This window comes from Balaenoptera borealis (genome assembly GCF_965194805.1).
Source record: "Balaenoptera borealis genome assembly, chromosome: 7".
Lineage (NCBI taxonomy): Eukaryota > Metazoa > Chordata > Mammalia > Artiodactyla > Balaenopteridae > Balaenoptera > Balaenoptera borealis.
Genome location: NC_138864.1, coordinates 57,349,345 through 57,376,254, shown reverse-complemented (window position 1 = coordinate 57,376,254; position 26,910 = coordinate 57,349,345). Strand labels below are relative to the sequence as shown.

General features: G+C 37.9%; 1 long non-coding RNA gene across 1 annotated transcript in view; it reads left to right on the top strand.

Annotated features, from left to right (window-relative positions):
- Positions 1-6,527: 6,527 nt before the first annotated feature.
- Positions 6,528-26,910, top strand: part of LOC309631796 — an 80,465-nt gene continuing 60,082 nt past the window's right edge. The window contains exon 1 of the long non-coding RNA XR_014246553.1: positions 6,528-26,693. This is a non-coding gene — a long non-coding RNA (uncharacterized lncRNA). The remainder of the gene's footprint in view (positions 26,694-26,910) is intronic.

Here is a 26,910-nt window from a genome sequence, read left to right as displayed (position 1 = left end):
CCCTCTGCATTGGAAGCATGGAGTCTTTTTTTCTTTTTTTTAATAAATCTTTATTGGAGTATAATTACTTCACAATACGGTGTTAGTTTCTGTTGCACAACAAAGAAAATCAGCCCTATGCACACACATTTCTCCATATCCCCTCCCTCTTGAGCCTCCCTCCCATCCTTCCTATCCCACCAGTCTAGGTCGTCGGAAAGCACCGAGCCGATCTCCCTGTGCTATGCTGCTGCTTCCCACCAGCCAAGTATTTTACATCCGGTAGTGTATGTATGTCGATGCTACTCTCACTTCTCCCCAGCTTCACCCTCCCACCCCATGTCCTCAAGTCCATTTTCTATGTCTATCTCCTTATTCCTGCCCTGCAACTAGGTTCATCAGTACCAATTTTTTTTTTTTTTTTTTTTTTTTTTTAGTTTCCATATATATGTGTTAGCATACGGTATTTGTTTTCCTCTTTCTGACTTAACTTCACTCTGTATGACAGACTTTAGGTCCATCCACCTCACTACAAATAACTCAATTTCATTTCTTTTTATGGCTGAGTAATATTCCATTGTATATATGTGCCACATCTTCTTTATCCATTCATCTGTCGATTGACGTTTAGATTGGTTCCATGTCCTGGCTATTGTAAATAGTGCTGCAATAAACATTGTGACACATGTCGCTTTTTGAATTACGGTTTCCTCAGGGTATATGCCCAGTAGTGCGATTGCTGGGTCATATGGTAGTTCTATTTTTGGTTTTTTAAGGAACCTCCATACTGTTCTCCATAGTGACTGTATCAATTTACATTCCCACCAACAGTGCAAGAGGGTTCCCTTTTCTCCACACCCTCTCCAGCATTTATTGTTTCTAGATTTTTTGATGATGGCCATTCTGACTGGTGTGAGATGATACCTCATTGTAGTTTTGATTTGCATTTCTCTAATAATTAGTGTTGTTGAGCATCTTTTCATGTGCCTCTTGCCTATCTGTATGTCTTCCTTGGTGAAATGTCTATTTAGGTCTTCCACCCATTTTTTAACTGGATTGTTTGGTTTTTTTTTAATATTGAGCTCCATGAGCTGTTTGTATATTTTGGAGATTAATCCTTTGTCTGTTGTTTCATTTGCAAATATTTTCTCCCATTCTGAGGGTTGTCTTTTCGTCCTGTTTATGGTTTCCTTAGCTGTGCAAAAGCTTTTAAGTTTAATTAAGTCCCATTTGTTTATTTTTGTTTTTATTTCCGTTACTCTAAGAGGTGGGTCAAAAAAGATTTTGCTGTGGTTTATGTCAAAGAGTGTTTTCCCTATGTTTCCTCTAAGAGATTTATAGTGTCTGGTATTACATTTAAGTCTTTAATCCATTTGGAGTTTATTTTTGTGTATGGTGTTAGGTAGTGTTCAAATTTCATTCTTTTACATGTAGCTGTCCAATTTTCCCAGCACCACTTATTGAAGAGGCTGTTTTTTCTCTATGTATGTTCTTGCCTCCTTTGTCGTAAATTAGGTGCCCATATGTGCGTGGGTTTATCTCTGGGCATTCTGTCTTGTACCATTGATCTATATTTCTGTTTTTGTGCTAGTACCATATTCTTTTGATTACTGTAGCTTTGTGGTATACTTTGAAGTCAGGGAGCCTGATTCCTCCAGCACCGTTTTTCTTTCTCAAGGTTGCTTTGGCTATTCAGGGTCTTTTGTGTTTCCATAAGAATTGTAAAACATTTTGTTCTAATTCTGTGAAGAATGCCATTGGTAGTTTGATAGGGATTGCATGGAATCTGTAGATTGCTTTGGGTAGTATAATCATTTTGACAATATTGATTCTTCCAATCCAAGAACGTGGTATATTTCTCCATCTGTTTATGGCATCTTTGATTTCTTGCATCAGTGTTTTATAGTTTTCTGAGTACAAGTCTTTCGCCTCCTCAGGCAGGTTTATTCCTAGGTATTTTATTCTTTTTGTTGCCATGGTAAATGGGAGTGTTTCCTTAATTTCTCTTTCTGATTTTTTGTTGTTGTTATATAGGAATGCCAGCGATTTCTGTGCATTAATTTTGTATCCTGCAACCTTACCAAATTTATTGATTAGTTCTAATAGTTTTCTGGGGCATCTTTAGGATTTTCTATGTATAGTATCATGTCATCGGCAAACAGTGACAGTTTTACTTCTTCTTTTCCAATTTGTATTCCTTTTATTTCTTTTTCTTCTCTGATTGCTGTGGTGAGGACTTCCAAAACTATGTTGAATAAGAGTGGCAAGAGTGGACATCCTTGTCTTGTTCCTGATCTTAGTGGAAATGCTTTCAGTTTCTCACCATTGAGTATGGTGCTTGCTCTGGGTTTGTCATATATGGCCTTTATTATGTTGAGGTAGGTTCCCTCTATGCCCATTTTCTGGAGAGTTTTTATCATAAATGGGTGTTGAATTTTGTCAAAAGCTTTTTCTGCATCTGTTGAGATGATCATATGGGTTTTATTCATTAATTTGTTAATGTGGTGTATCACATTGAATGATTTGCATATATTGAAGAATCCTTATATCTCTGGGATAAATCCCACTTGATCATGGTGTATGATCCTTTTAATATGTTGTTGGATTCTGTTTGCTAGTATTTTGTTCCGGATTTTTGCATCTATGTTCATCAGTGATATTGGTCTATAATTTTCTTTTTTTCTGATACCTTTTTCTGGTTTTGGTATCAGGGTGATGGTGGCTTCGTAGAATGAATTTGGGAGTATTTCTCACTCTGCAACTTTTTGGAAGAGTTTGAGAAGGATCAGTGTTAGCGCTTCTCTAAATGATAGAATTCCCCTGTGAAGCCATCTGGTCCTGGACTTTTGTTTGTTGGAAGATTTTTAATTATGGTTTTAATTTCATTACTTGTGATAGGTCTGTTTATATTTTCTAATTCTTCCTGGTTCAGTCTTAGAAAATTGTACCTTTTCAAGAATTTGTCCATTTCTTCGTGCTTGTCCATTTTATTGGCATATAGTTGTTTGTAATAGTCTCTTATAATCCTTTGTATTTCTGCAGTGTCAGTTGTGATTTCTCCTTTTTCATTTCTAATTTTATTAATTTGCATCCTCTCCATTTTTTTCTTGATGAGTCTGGCTAAGGGTTTATCAGTTTTGTCTATCTTCTCAAAGAACCAGCTTTAAGTTTTATTGATCTTTGCTATTGTTTTCTTTGTTTCTATTTCATTTACTTCTGCTCTGATCGTTATGATTTCTTTCCTTCTACTGACTTTGGGTTTTCTTTGTTCTTCTTTCTCTGGTTGTTTTAAGTGTAGGGTTAGATTGTTTATTTGAGATTTTTCTTGTTTCTTCAGGTCAGATTGTATTGCTATAAACTTCCCTCTTAGAACTGCTTTTGCTGTGTCCAATACGTTTTAGGTCATCGTGTTTTCATTGTCATTTGTTTCTATGTTTTTTTTTTTTTATGTCTTCTTTGATTTCTCCAGTGATCTCTTGGTTATTTAGTAGCGCACTGTTTAGCCTCCATATGTTTGTGTTTTTTACAGTTTTTTTCCTATAACTTATTTCCAGTCTCATAGTGTTGTGGTCAGAAAAGACACTTAATATGATTTCAGTTTTCTTAAATTTTCCAAGGCTTGATTTGTGACCCAAGATGTGATCTGTCCTGGAGAATGTTCCATGTGCAGTTGAGAAGAAAGTGTATTCTGCCACTTTTGGGTGGAATGTTCTATAAATATCAATTAGATCTATCTGGTCTGTTGTATCATTTAAAGCTTGTGTTTCCTTATTTATTTTCTGTTTGGATGATCTGTCTTGGTGTAAGTGGGGTGTTAAAGTCCCCTACTATTATTGTGTTACCGTCGATTTCCCCTTTCATGGTTGTTAGCATTTGCCTTATGTATTGAGGTGCTCCTCTGTTGGGTGCATAAACATTTGTAATTGTTATATCTTCTGCTTGGATTGATCCTTTGATCATTATGTAGTGTCCTTCCTTATCTCTTGTAACAGTCTTTATTTTAAAGTATTTTATCTGATACGAGTATTGCTACTCCAGCTTTTTTTTGATTTCCATTTGCATGGAATGTCTTTTTCCATCCCTTCACTTTCAGTCCGTTTGTGTCCCTAGGTCTGAAGTGGGTCCCTTGTAGACAGCATATATATGGGTCTTATTTTTGTATCCATTCAACCAGTCTGTGTCTTTTGGTTGGGGCATTTAATCCATTTACATTCAAGGTTATTATCAATATGTATGTTACAATTACCATTTTCTTAATTGTTTTTGGTTTGTTTTTGTGGGTCTTTTTCTTCTCTTGTGTTTCCCACTTAGAGAAGTTTCTTTAGCATTTGTTGTAAAGCTCGTTTGGTGGTGCTGAATTCTCTTAGCTTTTGCTTGTCTGAAAGGCTTTTGACATCTCCATCGTATCTGAATGAGATCCTTGCTGGGTAGAATAATCTTGCTTGTAGGTTTTTCTTTTTCATCACTTTAGGTATATCCTGCCACTCCCTTTTGGCCTGCAGAGTTTCCACTGAAAAATCAGCTGTTAACCTTATGGGGATTCCTTTGTATGTTATTTTTTGTTTTTCCCTTGCTGCTTTTAATATTTTTTCTTTGAATTTAATTTTTGTTAGTTTGATTAATATGTGTCTTGGTGTGTTTCTCCTATGGTTTATCCTGTATGGCACTCTCTGTGCTTCCTGGACTTGGTTCCTTTCCCATGTTAGGGAAGTTTTCAACTATAATCTCTTCAAATATTTTCTCAGACCCTTTCTTTTTCTCTTCTTCTTCTGGGATCCCTATAATTTGAATGTTGGTGCGTTTAGTATTATCCCAGAGGTGTCTGAGATTGTCTTCAATTCTTTTCATTCTTTTTTCTTTATTCTGCTCCTCCGCAGTTGTTTCCACCATTTTGTCTTCCAGCTCACTTATTCGTTCTTCTGCCTCAGTTTTTCTGTTATTGATTCCTTCTAGTGTATTTTTCATTTCAGTTATTATGTTGTTCATTTCTGTTTGTTTGTTTTTTAGTTCTTCTAGATCTTTGTTAAACATTTCTTGTATTTTCTCATTCCATGCCTCCATTCTATTTCTGAGATTCTGGATCATCTTTACTATCATTACTCTGAATTCTTTTTAGGTAGATTGCCTATTTTGTCTTCTTTTATTTGGTGTTATAGGTTTTTACCTTGCTCCTTCATCTGTGACCTATATTTTTGCCATCTCATTTTTTTTTTACTGAGTGGGATTGTGTTTCTGTCTTACTGGTTGTTTGGCCTGAGGCTTCCAACACTGGAGTTTGTAGGCTGTTGGGTAGAGCTGGGTCTTGGTGCTGAGATGAGGAACTCCATGAGACTGCACTCCGATGAATAATCCCTGGGGTCTGAAGTTCTCTGTTAGTCCAGTGGTTTGGACTTGGAGCTCCCACCACCAGAGCTTTGGCCCAACCCCGGGCTCGTGAACCAAGGTCCCACAAGCTGCCTGTGGCAGCAAAAAAAAAAAAAAAAAAAATTACATAGTAAAAAATAAAATTAGACTAGGAAACTAACAGGTATGTTTGAAGGAATATAAAAATAAAAATGCAGATGAATCAACAACTGGAAGGTACAACAGTATCACCACAGTAAAAAAGAGGAGGAGGGAAAGAAAAAATAAAAGGCAGGGGTGAAGGCTTTGGCTGTGGAGGGTGGGGCCTAAGCAAGGGCAAGTTTTGGGCAGTGGGTGGAGCCTATGCCCAGGACCCCCAGGGCTGGAAAAGGCCCTGGGGGCTGTGGAGGGTGGGGCTTAGGCCCAAGGAACAGAAGGAGTCCAGGCGTGCCCCCTACCCTTCCTCTCAGAGGGCTGGGGACCTCCCATGGGAGCCCAGCAGGCTTCTTGGGCTCGAGTGGGCGGGGCAAACGCCCTCTTCTCCTCTCTTGCTCCTCTGGTCTGGGAGGGCCCCTCCCGCCTGCCTCTCCTGATCTCCCTGGCCTCCCTCCTATGCCCCCAAGGACCCACATGGCCTGGAGGGGGCTTTGGAGGGCAGGGGATCAGCCTGGGAGCTCAGCTGGCTCCCTGGGCCCCAGTGGGCGGGGCAGTCGCCCTTCACTTGTCTCCCTCTCCTCCTGGAGGGCCCCTCATGCCTGCCTCTCCTGTTCTCCTGGCCTCCCTCCAATGCCCCCAGGACCTATGCGGCCTGGATGGGGCTTTGGAGGGAGGGTACTGGCCTGGGAGCTCAGCAGGCTCCCCTGCCCGAGTGGGCCAGGCAGTTGCCCTCTGCTCCTCTCCTGCTCTTCTCAGAGGGTCCCTCCTGCCTTCCTCTCCTGACCTCCCCAGCCTCAGGGGTGCTGATCCTGTCTGGCCTCCACTTCTTCTCCCTGCTCAGTCCCCCTGTGTCCTACCAGTTCACCTTGGGGTTCCTCCTGTTTTCTTGGGTGTCAACGTCCCCCACCAGCAGCTGGCAGGTGCTCTAGTTGTGGGGAGGCGCTAACTCCACATCTTCCCACAACACCATCTTGACTCCACTTGGTTTCTTCATAGAGCAATATTCTTCTAAAAACTCACTTTGGATTTCTGTGCAAAGAGAAGAAAGCACAGTTTTAATGGAAAAAATAATTAGTTCTTAGTCTTTACACATATAGGGAACTCTTTTTACAGTCATGAAGTGAAGTATTAGATGAATGCATCCTTGGCTGTGATACATGAAGTATGAGTTTCTTAAAAGAGATCAGCACGCATTTCTATCAAAAGCATCTTCCGTTCAGACCTCCACATTAGCACAAAATCCTTTCACAAAGTCAGCAACTTGCTAATTATATTACATGATATTTTAGAACTGAGACACACTGATTAAACATATTTTAAGTAAAGTCTAAAGTTGGGTAATTGACCTCATGTGTATCCATGTTTTTATGAAATAGTCCCAGAAAAGTGGCAGCATGGTTTTGCTTTTATGTTTAGTCTCAGCTTGTTTCTCTTTTTCTCAGTCCTGACCATTTCATTTTTTCTTCCAAATCTTTCTCCAGCCTTCTTTATCTTCTACATCCTCACCATCCTAGTTCAGGCCTTTATGATCATCAGACTAGATCACTGCAATAGTCTCCCCAACTCAGTGCTATTCAAATGGCTGATGGACTGTAATGAGGTAAGTACTATAGAAATTGAGGTTAAACATTTATTATAGCATCTTGACATGTTTGGTAATTCCAAGCATGTAATGATTGGATTTGTCTCACTGACTAGGTTGTGGACCATTTAGGGTGTTGTTAACTCTTCCGGTGAGTGGCTTGTGGCATAAGCTGGGTACTAGTGATGACCAGTATGACCACATATTGATCTGTGGCCAATTGGGAATTAAAACAAAACAAAATGAATAAACAAAAACTTGTCCAACAAAAATGGTTTGAAAATAACTGACCCAACTGCTCTGTCTTCCTCTTCTGCTCAAAAAACTCTATCAGTGACTCCCAGTCACTAGAAAATAATGCCCTAGCCTCTTGTCTTGCTGTGCAGGATCCTCCATTATTTTTTCCTTTCTCCAGTCTATACATTCATCACTCTCTTAAACACACTGTAAGCAACAGAAATGCCAAATTGCTTGTGTGCCGTGGCAGGCCATGTGCTGTTTACACTTTTTAAGTTTTTGCTCAAACATATGTCTCCTCCAGTATAAAACCTTCCCTGGACACCCAGACTGGTTTTATTGTATGTCCTCTCTCCTCCTACAATTCTCAGTGTGTATGCTTATTATTACATATACCCTATTGGAAAATCACTGTATATGTGTCTGTCTCCCTCATGGGAAGGTGAGCTTTTTCAGACAGCCACTATGTCCTGTTTCTCATTATTGAGCCCCTATTTCTCAGAGCCAGCATTCAATACTAGATTGTTAAATTAAGGAATAATTAATGTATATTAGGCAAGAGTGAAGATTCATGGGTTTGAGCTGCAGCTCTGTAGTAGGCATAAATATTTCCTTGGGTAGACTTGCACATTTAGTTTTCTGTTTAGGAGTATACTCAAATGCAAAGACAAAGGATTGGACTCAGTGATTTCATGTCAATAAAATTTTAAGGCTCTACATTTTGAGCATTCTGTATACACTTTTAAACTAAAAACAATTTTATTTTTCATTCCTTCTTCAGATCTCCCCTAATCCCTTGGATTTGCAGAACCATTTAGTAAGTGGAGAAATCTTCAATTATTGTTAGAAGCCTTTCAATCATATTAACTACTTTTCAGTATCAGTGTTTTCCCCTAAAGAGTTCATCTTATACATACATTCCATTCAAAGTAATAATGAATTATTAATGAAATTCCTTTCTAAATGAACATTGCAGGAATTTGGTTAAGCTTGAAAAATATTGGAAATTTTACAATCCTTTTTGTTTTAAAAGCCACACAGGTAGTAAAACTATATTAGACATTTAGTAGAAATTCTAGCAATTTGAGGAGTAGTGAAATATATACATATAAAAATTTTAAAAAGCTTCCACATAGATATATAAAATTATGTAAGTGATAGTTCAGTTACAATTATAGATGTGTTGGGAGCAATGCAGCAGACCACCTCCCTTTCTTCCCTCGTCTCCTTCCACCCCCCACACACTCAGAGACATCTTTCACCTTCCTTCCCTACCCATGACCACCCAGACGTAGGAATGGTTACCTAAGGGTAATTCAGTAACATGACACATTTGAGTACTCTGGGTCATACACAGTGTGAGATCATTGTTGGTACCCACATACGTTAAATTTTTAAAGCACTCCTTGGATTTGATCCAAGAATTATCTCATCAGTGAACACCCCAGCCACAGATGAAGAAGCAGGAGGGTGGAATATCACCTTGACGTATGAACGAAAGCAGAGAAGGAATCGAGACACAGAGGAGGAAAGGGCTTTATAACTACTCAGTGGCCACAATTAGCCTCCCAATCCACGTACTCCGAAGCCAGTACATCTCCACAAAGTACTTTCAGCCTGTGATTGTTAGCAGAAACAGAGTGTGGGGTGGGTGGGTGTGAAAGGAGAAGGGGTGAGAGGAAATCATTGAAAGAACACCTAGAGCTGCTTGAGGGGAAAGAAGGACGAGATGAAACATGTAGAGCAGGCCTGGCAGGTAACACCAGGCAGCTGAGTTTGCTGAGAAGGAAAGGAGGAATGCTTCTCTTCAAGCCTTTCAAGATTTAGAGTTCTATTACAAAAGCAGATTTACCTTAGAAGACATTCAGCTATAGGAATAAAACCTGTAGGAGAGAAGCAACGTTTTTGGTGCGCTCAAAACGTAGAATATGTCGCTGTTTCCTTAAAGAAATATTCTTTTTCTTCAAAGGATTTAAACATAACTTTTTACTTGAAACCTTCTAGACTAATGAGAAAAGAAAATCACTTATGAACTAGAAGGAACTTTGAAAGATGATCTACGTTGTTATGACTGGTATTCTTTTAATTCTTTTATGACTTTCAAGGATGTACTTACATCTTTATGACTGTTAGGAATGTTTATTAACTGTTGGTGACTGAGAACTGAGGATAAAATGACTCAGGCCTGATGTGTCTCATAGTCCACTGAGGAATATAGGCAAAAAAACCCAATCACAATAAACTGTTACAAATGTTATGATGGGGAGGTAATAAGTGTTGTGAAAGGCATTGCAGGAATGCCTGGCTCAGTCTAAGGGTAACAGGAAAATTAAAACACGTGACATTTTTATTAAAAGAAGGAGGATGAGTAGGAGTTGCCCAATGAAAAATGAGGCCAAGTGCTTTGTTTTCGTTTTTAATAGTTAAAAGGTGACTGTCCAGAGGCAAGAAGAAGGGGGAAAGGATGGATGGGGGAGAAATTGCAAAAGACAGTTTATCATAGCTAGAGTATAGCTGGCAAGGCAGGGAGTAGTCTGAGGTGAGTCTTGAGAGGAAGGCAGAGAAGCTGGTCAGGTCAGGAAAGCCCTTATGAGAGTGATATAAACTGGGATACTTTCTAGAATGAGAGGAGGCACTACTAATAATTATACCAGAACATAGGCATAAGTGGAGACATATAGTGATTCTATTGAAAAGATGTAGAAAGAATTTTAAACAGAAAGATGGCATGTTGACATATGCATTTTAAAAAATTCCATTTAGTAGAAAATGGTTTGGGGAGATATAAGAGTTGGGCATAGGGAGACCAGCTAGGAAGGTTCTAGATTAACTTGGATGACTGATGATCATGACCTGAGCTAGGATAGTTTTGGCCATGTGGAGTAGAATAGATGCACCTTGATTTAAAGGAAGTATAATAGACCAGAGTAGGTGGAATTGAGCGGGTTCAGGGAGTGGGTTGGAGAAGAGGTAAAAGTCCACCATCACTTCCAAGTTATTGTTTAAGCAACTAGTGTATCGTAATGACTTTTATGAAATTAGGAACGTTGGGGGAGAATCCCGATTTGAGGAGGTGGCAATAGAAGGTGGTGTTTGTGTCACATTGAGTTTGAGGGGCTGGAAAGTTTTCAGTTCAAAACTGTTCATTAGACAGGTTTGTATGACAAGAGATATAAAATCAGGGGTCATTGACAGAGCTAGTAAGGTAAAAAGAATTACATTTTTAAAGAAGAGAGGGTAAAGGTGATAAGAAGACCTTGGACCAAGTCTTGATGTTCTCCATCATTTAATAGTTGGGTATAAAAAGAAAGGTTGGCAAAGAAGGCTGAGAAAAAGCAACCAAAGAGATAGGAGAGCACAAACTTCTGAATGAGATATCAAGTAAAATAAGGATTATAAGTCTACAGTGAATTCAGTCACAAATAGGTCATTCAGGTTGCCATATGTTTTATCTCTTCCTTTTCTTTTTTTTTCTTTTGCTATATTTTGCTATATAGACTGCTATATGAACTGCTTGTTTTATTTCTTTTGCATTGATTTGTGAGAAATTTACTATGATTTTGATTCTGTTAATGATAATACAAGCATTATATGCAAATATACAGAATCCCCAGTTATATAACTGAAGTAAAAAGGAAGCAATAATTTTAACTCTATTTTGTGAGCAAACATTATAAGTGTTTTGGGCCTTATGTTTCTTTTTCCTTCTTGCTTTTTTTTTCATTTATTTAAACTGGAATTGCAAATCCTATACATATGCCTACTAAACTCTCTACTATCAATATATCTGTTTTCTCCCTGCATTCTATTTTGATGGTATGATGACAATTATTTAGACATCAGATAAAATTCTCTTTCACAAATAGTTATTTCATTTCCTTCTGCCTTCTGGAAACGAACAAATCTGGATATAAATACTAGCTCAAGCTTATATTGATAGTATAAGCTTAAGCAACCAGATAAAATCTATGTGGGCTTTTTAAAAAATGGAAAGTTTCTGGCACAAGTTAGTGTTCAGACAGTGTTTATTTTCTCCCTTTCACTTTATTTCTGATCTTCAGCTTGTTTTGGGCTTCACTGTCAGTCCATTTCTACTGTAACTCCCCAGTTCTTGGGTTCTGCTCTTGATTGAGTCGTCTGACCACATAGAAAGCTTTGGAAGGAAAAAGTACTATATTAGTGCATTTCCCCAAACCTTGTAAATCTGAGGATGTCTTTATAATACAGTAAAATCATTGGGTTATAATCCTCTCCACTGTCAAATCTTTAAAGATATTTTTTCATTGCCTTATGGACTTTTTATTGTCGAAAAGCAGAAATATGAGACTGGTTTGGTTTTGCTTCTTAAAAAGTTACCTCTTTTCTTCCTTCTGGACGCTAGCAGAATTCTTTAATCTTGAAATTTAACATTTTTACAATGTGTGTGTGTGTATGCATGCGCTATTGAACTCAGTACATTGGTTTTCCTTGAACAGTTTTGCCATTTGTAGGGCTCCCAAATTAGATCTTTTTGTGATCTGGAAAGTTCTCTTTCCCCATACAGTGGATTGATGTTTCTAATCTATTTGCATTGTTTTTCAGAATCATCCATATTTTGTAACCTGGAATTTTATGATTTGCCTTCTATTAGTTTATCTTCTATTATATTCTATTTCTTTGTGTAATTTGTTCTCCTTTTGGCAGTCTTTCCAGAATTTGCCTTCTTTATTGACACTTATTCTGAAATATTGTGTGATTATCAGTATTTCCAAACTATTTAATTTTGTCTGCTACTTTTTAATTTTATTTATCTTTACAGTGAAGAATAGAAAGTTTATGGCATTTTGCCTAATAGCCTCTAAGTTTTTCTGTGAAGTAGGAGACAAGATATCTGTTGACGGTTAAGGTAGGCAAGCATGAATAGAGGATTTGAGAAGATTAGAGAAATAATGACATAGTTCTAGAGGCGAATGGAAAGGAAATTAACTAAGACAAGAATAAGAAGAGCTGAGCAAAATAGAATATTTGGCTGAAACTGAGAACCATAAATTTGTGGTTTCTGCCCTCAGGGAACATAGAATCCAGTTAGGAAAATGAGTAGTACTCAAAGCATTACAACCCAAACAATGTACAATGGTGCATAATTGTGAATAAGCAGTACAGATACGTATATTACTCAGACTTTTTAAATGATAATTAGACCTTCCCAAATATACGAGAAACATTTTCTTCTTCCATCAGGAAATCTGTAAAAAAATAACAAGCATGATCACATCTTTCTACCAGCCCATGTACTTTCTGACAAGTTTTCTTATAAACTTACCACTCATATTCAGATCAGATATATCTAAATTTACTTAATTTTTTATATATTTTAAAATGTAGACTATAACTAATTTTGTTCCCGCATCCTGAATACCTTTAGCTTCTAATTTTCAAATTAGAGCATAAATAAATAAGAAGAAAATGACTTCCTAAATTGGCAGTTGTTTCCAAATAACACTGCATATATTTGAGGGTAAAATTACTATTTAATCTGAGCTTTTTGGTTTATATCTAGAAAAATGTTTTAAAGACAGTTACAGTAACTATACATATGGATCTTAAATTATGGATTATATTATTTATACTTAAATAAAAAACATAACCAAAAGCTGCTCCATAAAATTGACCAAACTTATACACACACACACGTACATATATATGTATGTGTATATATAGCAAATTTTATGGTAGTCATAGAAAATAATGTAATGATATGTAATGATATAATGATAACCTCTTCATGCCTTTCAGGTATTTTTTAAGATTACTAGAAAGCGTGACAAAATCTATGCACTATCTTGCTTCATGGCACACTAACTCAAGGCAAAACTAAAGAACTTACAGATTTACTGAGTTCTGTAGGTCAAAAATCTGGGGAATAAAGAAGCAGAAAGGAATGCCACGAACATAGAGAAATAATGACAAGATGGAAGGATATCATAAATTTAGATCTAAAATTGTAGCTGTTCTGGGGTATACCAGTGTGCCAGGTAATAACTAGACATGTAGAAATTATGATTTTCACTAGAAATTCCCCCAAACAATCTTTAAAGAAAATAGAGAAAAACCCTTAGCTATATTGTGGCAGTGTCCTGCATACAGACCATCTGTATTCGTCTGCTTGGGCTACTATAACAAAGTGCCACAGACTGAGTGGCTTAAACAATAGAAATTTATTTTCTTATAGTTCTAGAGGCTGGAAGTACATGATCAAGGTGCCAGCAAATTCAGTTTTTGACGAGCCCTTTCTTCCTGCCTTATAGAGGGCTGCCTTTTATGCTGTGTCCTCACTGGCTTTTCCTTGGGGGGGTGTGTGTGTGTTGTGCATGTATACATACACACAAACACAGAGTCTGCTGTCACTTCTTGTAAGAACACTAATGCTATAGGATCAAGGCCCCACGCTAATGACCTCATTTAACTTTAATTACTTCCTTAAAGGCCCCATCTTCAAATACAGTCATCTTGGAGTTTAGGGCTTCAACATATGAATTTAAGGGGGACACAAACATTCATTCAGTCCATAACACCATCCATGTAATGGAATTGCTGGAAAACATGTTAGCTTTTTTTAAAAGTAATCCCCTCCAAATGTGCCATTTTGGAGCTATTTAAATAAATTCTAAATACTTAATGAGAGCCACAGTTTAAATCAGCTTTAGCATCTTCCCAGTGCTTAGGACCTCTTTGAAGCCGACTTGAGTCTCAGTTTCACCCTACCCGCCTTCCATGATCTGCCAGGGAGGTGGCAGAAGTAGAGGTGGAGGGAGGGTAGAAAATCCAAGACTACACCGTACAAGTGGCTCACTCAAATCCTTTTATTTATTTTATTTTATTTTTTTGAATTTTATTTATTTTTTTTATACAGCAGGTTCTTATTAGTTATCCATTTTATACATATTAGTGGGTATTTGTCAGTCCCAATCTCCCAGTTCATCACACCACCACCCCATCCCTGCCAGTTTCCCCTCTTGGTGCCCATACATTTGTTCTCTACATCTGTGTCTCTACTTCTGTCCATCAAATCCTTTTAAATGACCAAGAATTATCCCATGGACAGGCCAGAAAGCTGGTTTGCAAAATCTAAATCCCTCTTCCCAAAAATATCAACAGTTGTAGGTAGAATATAAGTATCTTGTTTGAAGCACTCTCACCTTTGAATAAGTATCCAACCTCTTTTTCCTAACGATGAGCTTGCCTGGATTTTGCATGCTTAAAATATTTAACTTTGCTATTGCCTTATGTACTTGTTTTCTGAGCACCATTGTGAACTTTATATATGCATATTTGTTTCACACTTTACCTAGAATAATTTTATGAAAATTGCCTTGAACCATGGATCTTGACAATTTTTATAACTTAATCTTTACTGATATTACTATTAAATAATTATCCTAATATTCCACTTGTTACCTAAACCTAGCACTCTTGTTTTTTAACCTTCCCAGTTACATTTCTGAGAGATTTTTCTATATATGTAGTTTTTTTGAGGTGAGGAGGTAATTTACTGGACCGTTTCATGTTTTCTTTTGTTTAAGACAAAACATATTTCTGGAATGGGCTATTGCAGAGGAATTGTGTCAAAAGCAAAGTATCTAATACCCTAGTCACTGCCTATGCAAGAGCTCCCTATTAAAACATTTGTCCAGGACATTAAAGTGACATACAGAGTGATGTTTATTGCTCTGGAGTAAAAAGCCCTGCCTATTGTTTTTCCAGAAAAAACTCTTTGCTTTGTCTCAGTGCATACTTGGACTTGCTTCCTAATATGACTTTTATTCCTTGAGCCCAGACTTCTTAGACATACCATCCATGATCTGCCCACTTCTTGTCTTATATACATCAAACAATGCAGGCATCGTTGGAGTATATTATTTTTAAAACAGGCCTGGTACTTTCTTGGCTATTTTGTAACTGTTATTATTGGAATTTTTACAATTTTATGGAATTCAATGGGACCCTGCAATTTCCTTGAGTGTAGGATTTCTTCTTTCCTGTGTTTTTATGCCACAAAACTAAGTTTCAAAGAGAAACACGAGAAACACTCTTCTTTCTGCAAGGAATAAAAGGGCCTCAGCAAATTCCTAATCTAATTAACATCTTTAACAACTCAGACAATAAATTGACTGCAACTGCCCTTGAAGCTCTATGCCATCTTGTTAAGCTTCTTTCCAAGACTGCTATAAATCAAAGGAGAAATGCTAGGGTCGTTGCACATGTTTGTTGCTTGTTCCAGTGTGAAAGGCTGATTGCTTTACCAACTGCTCATTTGGACTGGATACATTTTTAGACGTGTTTAGCATTTCAGGTTTGGAAAAGAGGCCCCTCTAAATTCACAGGATTACACGTTGGCTGCAGTTCCTTAGGCCAAAATCTAATAACTTGGTTACTTAGCTTATTACGGATTATGCACATTTTTCAAAGAGAATAATGGACAAATTAAAACATGAAAAAGGGGATATGTAACCCTTCAATATTTGATCAGAAATGACAGCATGCTGTTGAAATTTTATAACTCCTTTTTTATCATGAATTTCTATGAGATATTGTTAGGGAACTCAATTTGCTCTGTGGTTGTGTTAGCACTGGGTTATCATTTATATTAAGATTAGTCAGTGTTTTATTTCAAACTGAACCTTTACCCAACTGAGATGCAGATGGAAAGGCAAGTGTTGGTTAATCATTTGAAGTAAATTTAGTCCATCTGGACACATTCCATCTTCCAGATACATGAGTATTGTGGTGGGCTGGGCTGAATGAGTTCTTTATCGCTAGTCCAGGTCACTTGTAGAGCAACCACAAGGGCCACAATATATATTACATGGCCATCACCCTGGGATTTTAACCAATGCCTTTTTTTTAAGCGGTATCTATTATGAACCTCAAAAAAAGAGTCCCTCAAAGATCATGCCATGGTATGGAACAAAAGAAGACTAATTATTTTATTTTGAAGTCTAATTCAAAAAGTTTTAATTATTGTCACACAATATTCAACCATCAAGTAAGTTAGCTGAAATTAAAAAAAAATTGTCAGTTGTATCGCATCGTGTTGACAAAATAAAGAAAGGGTTTCTGGCCTGTTCGTAAAATGGGAAAAATAATAAAGAAAAAATTAAGAAACATATCCTATCTCACTAGTTATTAGGGAAATATGAATAACGATATCCTTGAACAACCATTTTATACCTATTTATTTCAAAAATATATAAATAATAACCAATGCCAATAAAGTTGGTACTTTTATATACTGTTCATGGTATTAACAAGGGGCATAACTTTTCAGAAACCAATTTCACAGTGTATCTATACAACCAATACTAATATCCAGCAATCCCATCTGTGGTTATCTGTCAAAGAGAAATACCAGAGATGGTTAGAAAAGCATTATTTATAATTGCCAAAAGTTGATAACACGAAAGTATCTGATGATAATCAAATGGTTAATTAAATTAAGACACATCAACTACCTGCATATTACTCAACAATTAAAGTGATGGTTATAAATTTCATACACCAACATGGAAAAAAGCTTATGAACTAATGTTAGGGGAGAAAAAAAGCAGGATGAAAATTTTGTGCACACTACAGATACTCAGAAATATGCAGATAAATAGATGGGGAATAATACTCCAAAATAATGGTAGCTGCTGTTTGGGGGTAATGTTTTATGAATGTTTTTCCTTTTCTGCTTTTCAGACGTTTTAGTGATATGGCTATGTTAATATTATTTTTATAATATTTATTAAAAAACAAGCATGGTAATTTTTAACCCACTATTTGTAGATTATAAACAAAGGCTCAACACAAATAACTATTTGGGAAATGGCCTCTGCCCAATTTTCTAATACTCCATAAGTATGTATTTATTTCTGAATTATTGTGAGAAAAATGAGAAAATATCAAAGATAAATGAGGCCAAGCCTACCTGCACTTCAGAAATGGCTAATGTGTCATGAGTGAGTTGTGAGTAACTGCAGAAGATTTTACAGATTGATTCAATTGTCTATTTCCGCATCTTCAGGATGGAGGCTAGAAAATATTTTGCAAAAATACATTTTCATAAAGTATATTGTATATGGATTAAAGCTTGTGGGAAGTCTGATGATTAAAATGATGGGTAAGTTAGCCAAAAGGCAGGCTGTGAAAGACCTTGGGTCTTTTGTTTTGGGTTTTTTTCTTTCTCAGGGTGATATCACAAACCTTCCAAATAAGCATTTACCCTTTGAGGTTAGACTTGAGAAATGGAACCTTCACTGTCTGTATTATCCAGATGAGCTTCTTGTTTCTTGTTAAGTTTTGATGTAGTGTTATTTCTACATTTAAGGTTACCAGATACCTGCAGTTTCAGGAGAAGCCTGGGATGTGCTCTCTGCACCCTCAGCTGCATCATATCACTATTTGGAGGAGCAACTTGGAGAATTTAGCCATTCCTAGGGGATAAAGGATTAAGCTTGACTTTATTTATGGAATCCACATTTGGTGAATATTTGTTATATGCATTCATGCATGACTACATAAGTGAACAAACTGAATATATGATTGAATCACATTTTTATTCTTCTTCTTATGGGCTGTCTACTATTTTTTCTTACAGTTTCTCTAGATGAGAGTGAGGAGGCTGAAATACGTTTTTTCATCCCACATTCCAAGGCAAGATGTATGATCTGACCAATGTGAAAACCTGGTTCTTCAAAGTGCAAGGTATTTCATTTCTTTACCAAACAAGGGGTCAACGAAAATGGTGTCCTACAAAGAGAACTCTCCCCCAAACTGGTGGGCATATGCTTCTATGAACGAATTTATATTTGCAGAGAGTGAATCTGGCCTTCTAAATCAGAACAACAGATAAACCAGAACAGCTCTTTAGTTTCTCAACTTAGAAAAGTACTTCTTGAATCTGAGGGTTTGGAGGCAAGGTACGAAGATCCATAAGAACTGGGGAAGTACAGTGGTCAGCAGCCGCGCCCCCAGCTTGGCTTACCGGTGGCAACTAGTGATAAGCACGATTTCTCACACTGGGAGGACCTAGGGACTCTGTCTCTGAATTAGAAGTTATATATAAGGATTGGATTAGGCCTAATGACTTTCTTTTGAGTTTTTAAAGAAAAAGACTCTGAGAACTTCACTCTGGCCTATTACAAAAGCTGCCTCTGTTGAGTACTGTAGTCGAGTTTTTGCCTACCCTTGCCTATAGTTTTTGCCATAAACTGCTTCTCTGGTTATTTGGGGACAATCATATGTTACTATGATGTTTGTAATTCCCTTTTCCTCCTATCTTCAGTCACTGCTATGGATATCTTTAGAATCATTAATTTGTGCAACTCATAAATTTAATATATCTCCTAACTACTTCAAAAGCAGTAATTGTACTGAAAGATACTTCTCGTCACTTGTCTTATAGTGTGAAGTGTGTGGGGTCTGTTTTGTTTTCTCTTACAGTCTTTTAAATTTGGCATTCTCATTTTAATGGCCCTTAATTCCTTATTTATTCTGGGTTTCCCTGTCCAGTGCTTTACATGGTTAAAAATCATCTAGTTACACTAGTGTCACTTGCTGCTCTTCAGGCTGTCTTTATTACACTTTGCTGGACCTGCCTAAAACCTTCTATACCTTTATTAATCAGGCCACTTTTCATGTTGGATTTGTGGTTACTAACTTGCCTATTTAGGCTGGAGGATTAAAAATATCAACATAGTATCAACATTTTACCAATAAAAACCTCCTGTGGAGCTTTGATTGCTTTTGTGCAAGAAAAATTATAAGGGAAAAAGTCTTCATTTCTTCTTGCTTTCATTAGTGTGTGCTCAAAAAATAGAAAAATATAAAGGAACTAGTTTAAAACTATATGCAATTGAATCTTTTTACCTATTCACCTTTATTTTTTCTCTGACCATCTTATTCATCTATATCTTTAGCACAAAATATTGTGCTTAACACATGATAGGTGCTCAATAAACCTATACTGAATTGGAATGAAATGAATCTGTTAGCATATTACTGATAGGTAAAAGCATGTACTAAATTTCATGAAAGATAATTCAAGATTTTCAGATTTTCCTTCTCAAATTATACTCAGACGTGATCTAATGAGATTCTGGGACTGCATTCAACAATGAATTTGGTTGTGAAATATATAATTCATTGATCATCACTAAGCAGATTGCTGAGACGCTCAATCACTTTATAAATATATGCAGCAACAACTGTGTTTATCTCCAGTTTCTATGAATTGGTCATCCAAACAAAAGATCTGCCTGGACCGTTTTGTTTCTTAACATGTAAACTTGAAGTCTTGAGCCTTTCAGTTATGCCTAATGAGAGCTCCCAGAGTTATAAGGTACATGAGTGAATTGTTAAATAATCTAATTTAGTAAGGACTTAAAATAGCTATGTTTTAAAAGATTGGGTTGACCAGACAGAAAAAGACCACATATTGTGCTATTCCATTTATACAAAATGTCTAGAAAAGCCAGAGAGACAGAAGGCAGATTAGTAGTTGCCCGGGGCTGTGGGTAGGGATAGGAATTAACTGTAAATGGCACAGGGATCTCAATGGGGCAGTGGAAATGTTCTAAACAGAATCGTGATGATGGTTACACAACTTGGCAAGTCTACTAAGGTTTTTCACACACACACGCACGCACACACACACACACACACACACGCACACAGACACACAAGAATGGCTTGATTAAAATGTTTTCAAATATTATGTTATTTCAGTGATTGTTTAATATAATGCACTCAGTGTAAGCTTCTTATACAGTCTGTCATTTTGTTACACGTAGAGGACAATAGAAGTAACTTTGGATATTTGCTGTGCTTCCCACATTTAGGGATGGGTGTGCGTGCCTTATCCTCCAAATTTAACCACTTTACTAGAAAACTCAGATGGTGACAGTGACTGGAAATATTCTCTGGAAGGAAATGTAAAATTTATGCACGCACATCAGTCATGTCTGTCTTTATCACAGCTCTGCATCCCCAGAACCTATCATGGTGTCATGTATGTGGTATATACTCCATAAATATCTGTTGAATGAATACATGGAGAAGCACATGACTGTGTAGCTCCACAATAAGTTGCTGATTCTATAGCAGAATTTCCTGTAAATGTAGGAAGCTGTATCAAGTAATTTATAACCTGCTATTTGTTTTGGTACTTTACGGTTCTTTAACACACAACACAAATACTTTCAACCAAACATCAGTTTATTTGTACACTACTATTTTGAAACATTATTTTCTTAACCTCTCAAAAACTGAATATTCCCCCATGGGAGGGGGTTAAAAATAAGCACATTGTTCCATCAAGTTACTAGAATATAATGAAAAACCATTTCTACAATCATAGAAATAAGCGGTTATGGCGTGTTCTGGCTTATTCATAAGACTGTGGTGGAAAGGCCTACTTGTCGTTCAGCTTTTGGCAGTGAACCCTTTTCAGGAATAGAATCAATAAAAGTCAGGGTGCATTAGGAATTTATGGATCAAACAAAGGCATTTTGGCATAAAAAAGAAATTAATTCTTTATAACCTGAGTTTGACTTATGATAGTCAATTCTGTTGAACTAAATGATATATTTAACTCAGTCACAGAGTGCTAATTTCATAGTCCCTTTCTTTCCCCCAGCTGTTCCTGCATAGGTGTTAGAGGTAATTAACTGTCATTTTACTCAGTAATTCAGAAACTGCAGTGAATCAAAAACCTCTCTGTGAGTGATTGTAGAAAATGGCAACACTTAGTTTATTATGTAGCACATTCTTATTCCAGTTGTTTAACATTGGGAGCAGTTACCCCACAATTTTTCTCACTATATAACAGCTTTAAACCCGCTGATGCACACGCACATACATATATCTCAGCACCCACATACAAACGTGAATATACATTAACACACCAAAAGGCTGCATATTATATATGGCAATTATACTTGTAAAGATAATTGATTAAAATTTCAGTACTATGTTTAAAATAAGAGCCACTACTTTTGAATTGTTTTTCATTGTTCCATTACTTTAAAATGGTTATGTTGTGAAAAAATTGTGATTCAGAATCATACGTGGCCATAGCATTGTAGTAAGAAATAATGCATCTTTTCCTTTAATGTGCAACATGGTAGAAAAAATTCCGGTATCATCATTATTTAGTAGCCTGTGATTCAGAGGTAGTCAAACTTCTAGTCTCTCAACTGAGATCACCAATAAGTGCACCTATCACAAGGACTCCATTTGAAACTTTAATTCTGGAAGTAGTTCCGTAACTGGAAGCTCAATGCCCAGCTCATTAACATACAATCTGGGCAGGCTGCTAGGAAACAGCTGATAGTTGCTTTCTGTACCTTTGATCCTGTGGTAGAGGTAGAGTTCCTAAAACCAAGATCCAACCTCTTATTTGCAATCAAAGCCTGCCCAGGAAGCCAAATGTGTGTAGTTGGGCCCCCAGAACCACAGAGGACTTGCCATGTGTTTTTCACCCTGGCAATTTCTATTAGCAGGTGCTAGGTGCTGTCTTTTCATTTAAGAGGTTGATAAGGAGACTGGGCCACTACTTCCATGACTCAAGTCACCACATGCCTAAAGAGGGCTTTCTTATGGCATAGGTACCCTAGCACTATAGACATCCAATCCTCCTTTCAATCCCCACTGGACTAAAGTACACCAAGGAAAGCACATTGGGCCCAGAACACAACTTTTCAACACGTTGCCTTTTCAGGGCCTGGAGGAATCATTTGTTAAATTATCCTACTGAATAATTCCCTAACATCTGGTTTGATAATGTCTCTTCCCCATGACACTGGAAGCTCCATGAGGATAAAGTCCACGTTTTTCTTTTTGTTTGCTACGGTATACACAGCGCCTTTAGCATAGTGCTTAGTGCATGGTAGGAAATTGATACGTATTTGTTGAAATATTTTTAAAAATTATAAAATACATTTGTGTGAATAGTTACTTAACTGATATTCAGTTATAAACTCACTGGCTTGTTATGATTCTTGAAGTCCACCCATGTAAAGAGAGCCTGATCACTGCTGTATAGATCTGATGGTATTTTTAGTCTCAACAACTCCCAACTTGTTTTTAGAACTTTCAAAATAATGTCTCTGGTATGAAGACCTATTTAAAAAATCGATTTCTCTATCTGACTCAGGGTTAAAGCATTTCTTCTTTCTGAGATCATTGGGGGCAATTAAGGACTGACTTTTCTTTAGTAGCCTCCTTAGTCCTGGACTTTAGATCTACAAGTTTTCGATTACCTAACCAGTTGTGACTTAAGTCAGCTCTGTCTCAGTTTATACTCAGAGTCAGCACCCCATGCCTGCAGCTTGCATGACCCAGCAGCTCTTTGAAGCACCATGCTCACACAGAGTAGTGGTTTTTACATTCCTCTCTGAGTGGCTCCTGGCTAAAATGGAAAAGTGATCACAAAGTGAACATCAGGTCTAGGATGTGCACTCCGTTTGGGAACAGATTTCTCCTTGTCTTGATTTCTGCCCAGGTGGGCATTGGCCCTCAAATCTGAGGATTGTTATTCTGAGAATTTATTTGGCATTTGTGAAGTACTGACAGGGTCCCCTGCACTGAATAAAACATAGGAGGCCACATGCTTCACTTTCCCAGTGGGCTTAGAGTTGAGGTAATTATGGTTCTGGGTTTTGTGCATGTTTGGAATTTAAAACTGTTGCTTTGTCAGTGTGTTGATTTTATGGTTGGTCTCAAGAGTAAGTAGATTTCAAAAACATAGCCAGTTAAGAGGAGAGTTGGCTGACTGTTAGATAGAAGTATCTGGATAATAGTAGTATTCGTCCCACAAGATGGTTCTGAAAGGAGGGTTATAATTGACTTAAGCCATTTTTTGCTGCCTGTTCTTTTAAACATGTGGCTGGAAAGCCTCTTCTGGTCTCTTAGCTCAAATGCTCAAACATATTCTGTAACAGTCATGCAGCCTAGTCCAACACAAAGAAAGTATTGTACTTCATCACTTGCCTTGGTTTTTCTACAAGATCAAAAGTGAAAGCTATTTCCATTTGAATTGGAAATATGCAGTAAATGTTTTCTTGATAGAACTTTTAAGATTTCTCTGAGCATTGTAAGGAAGGTAAAAAGAACAATTGGATTGTATCTCCTTAAAGCAGCAAAAATGGAATAAGATTTATTTTTTTCTGAAAATGTCACAGGCTGATATCAAGGAGATCATCAAACTGTTCAGTTGCATAAGGGACAGTACTTAGAGATGGAAAATAGGATTTAGGAATATAGTTAGATCTTACAGACTGAGAATTTGAGATACTTTTGAGAAGGGCTTGACTTAAGTTTAGCTTAGAGTGATTTATAAAGAAAGAATTTCTAAATCAACTAACTCATCAGGTAAAGACATTTACAGAGGGTATTTATGTGACTTAAGAGGAAGAGTGACTATAATATCTCTTAAATGTGTTAGAAGTGCTATTTTCATAACAGCTAATAATATGTAAAAGCCAAATATTCCTAAAAGGAATTTATTAGATAAGGTTTCATTGTATAATTAGAATTTGAAACTAAACAAAAGTAACAGAAACCATTGTGTTTTTTTTCTTTCAAAATATTGTATAATTAATTATTTGTACCAGAAGTTTGCATCTTGTGTCTGCCACACCCTCCTTTCCTCTATTTATAGATCCCAGCAATGACCCCAGACACAAAGCAGAAAAAGATGAGGGCCATCTACCTGGTATAGTAATTTTTTTTCTATTACAACAAGCCCAGAATATAATGATATGCCATTAAGGAAAGGAGAGATGAGAAGGAGTCGTAAGGGTATGGAACTGTGTCATTCTGTTGTCTCTCAAATGATTTAAGACCAATTGTATGTGGAATATACATCTGGGAAAGAGTTGACCATGGCTACTGGAAGTAAGCGTCTGGCGGCAGAGACAAAGGACACAGCTATGGAGGTGAATATGGAGGGCTCAGGGTCCAGAGAACCCAGTCAGGTATCAGGTGTCCTTGATGTATATCATGGGCATAGGCAGGACAGTGGGGTGGGCGGAGCAGCCCCTGAGGAAGAGTATGAATGGGCTTGGAGCTGGTTCTTGGAAAGAGGGTGATTCAGTGTTTGCAAAGAGAAGAGCAGAGTGAACAAGGCACATTCAGAGTTGGGAGAGGCCACCACAGACCCTAGGCCTGAACCTGTACCTTTGATCTCATCTTGGCCCAGGAGCCATGTCCATTCTGAAGGAGGCCAGGGGCAAAGGCCTGCAGGGTCATTTGCCTCAGTAAATTTAATGTGGCACAGATAGGGTAAAAATCCGGGGGAAGTTGCACCCTCCAGTAGAACAGAGCAGCTCAAAGCAATCATTTTTTTCCTGCTGTTGTGCAGAGGGGAATCTATGGGCAAGAGATGGTCCATAATTCTCTATCCTACTCAGGCCACTGTTATGAACTGGGCTTGTTGGAGCTGCTCACTTAAGGACCATGTAGTGGAACATGGAACATATGTACCTGAGAGGACATGGTACTCTTGTTTATGGCTGAGGACCTGGTAAGAGCCTCTCAGTGAGGACAGGCAAGGTGTCACTCTTTGGACTCTGGTTAGTCTCATGAGCAGTCTGCTGTGGATGCTGTAAGCTCATCAACATCTGTAGTTATTGGCACCTGCTCTTCTTTATTCATGAAACCTTTGATAGTTGCTTTTGATGGTACATAATTTACCTTTTTCACATCAAGGTGGACCTCATTTTCAAGAAATTCTGTTTTTTTTTAAATTGTGGATTTCCTGGTCACCCAAGGATGACGGAACTGGCCTGCAAGGGACAGAGAAATGTTAATGCCCCTTGTAAGGTTTCAAGCTGTGTCTTTGAGTGTTTCTCAGGGATCTGCTTTTTGTTGAGCAATATGACAAAGATGTGAGGTGATGAAGTCTCAACCTAGAAGAGCAAAGATGCAGCCTCTTTCTAAAATTTAATGTTATCATTAGTTGGGGTTATAGGTTGGGAAGCCCCAGGAGGCCTGAATGTTGTTTAGGTTCCAACAGAGCAGGAAAACAGGCTTTGAGGGGATAGGTAGTGCCCTGGAAGACTTCCTCTGATGATTCAGGGGCATGAAACCCACGCCTAGTGAAGGTATTTGGTGTCCATTAGGTCACGAGGCCCACCTTGGCAGAGACAGCGAGCTCACAGGAATAATGGGACAGACCCCACCATCCCCAGGAGCTGCCCCAGCCTTGGGCTGGAGAGAATGACTGAGGTTGGGACAGTAAGTTTAAAGACCACAGTAAAATGACCCAGAGGGTGTTGTTAACTGAGTGCCCTCTTTTCCCTTGGTGTCTTCTTTTTGTCTTTTACTTATGAAGAGTTCTAGTAACTTTTGTCTGAATTTTCACTTCGAATATTATTTGAGAACAAAGGGTCTTTTAATAAGAGCTTACCTCTTAAGCACTTGCCTGTGAAAGGATTAACAATTTAGCTCACCACTGTATTGAAAATAAAAATCTGATTCTCCACCTTAAGAACAGATCTGGAGAAATATCTGTGCGCTGCAAAGTAATCAAGGATTCAGTCTCAGACCAGTACTCATGGCTTGTTTCAAATTCAAAGTGGAAACGCATTGCCAGAATTTGGAATTTTTAAATAAATAAATAAGTAAATAAATAAATAAAATCGAGCAGTGGAGAGGCAGCTTAGCACAGGGGTTAATTAGGGGCAGGGTGTCTAAAAGCAGATGCAAGATTTAAATCATGGGATCTTCTTCAAGTTAGTTAGCCATGCTGTGACTCAGTTGCTTTCTCTGTAAAATGAGGATAATAGTAACATCTACCCACAAGGTTGAAAAAAAAGTTTGACTTTTTCACTCTGAGTTCGAGTCCTACTCTAAGAGCCGAGATATGACTGTAGACTGCCACTCTTCATCAACAGCGATATGTAAAGGGAGAGGGAATAAAATAAAGTACCAACTTAAGTGGCAGCAATGTGTATCCTACTGTACCAGTTATTTAAGAAGTGAAGCTGTTCTCTGTTTGGGGGAGGGTTATTTGGGCTGGACAGTAAGGGTCCAGTGTTTAGTCTCCACGGAATCCTAGATTGCCTGGGTTTTCCATCTGTCTTTTGGAATGCTCTGCTGTTGTCTGTTACTTAACCAAAAGGGTTTTGCCAAACCCAGATCATCTGGAAAATAAAAGCAAAGCTCCAAACAAATATTAAGACAGGAATTTCCAACTGGTTTTGAAAGGAGGAACTAGTTTTCACTTTTGATTTCTCAGAGGGCTTGGATAACAAAAGCATTTGGTGGGGGCCTGGGTTGGTGAGTGGAAGAGGAGCTGGTGAAGGAAAACTGTTAACAGTGGAGTCCCTGAGATGGTGGGAAAGTAGGGATGGGTAAAGATTTAAAAGGAGAGGTTTGGGGGGCTTCCCTGGTGGCGCAGTGGTTTAGAGTCTGCCTGCCGATGCAGGGGACACGGGTTCGAGCCCTGGTCTGGGAGGATCCCACATGCCGCGGAGCAACTAGGCCCGTGAGCCACAGCTGCTGAGCCTGCGCGTCTGGAGCCTGTGCTCCGCAACAGGAGAGGCCACGATAGTGAGAGGCCCGAGCACGGCGATGAAGAGTGGCCCCCG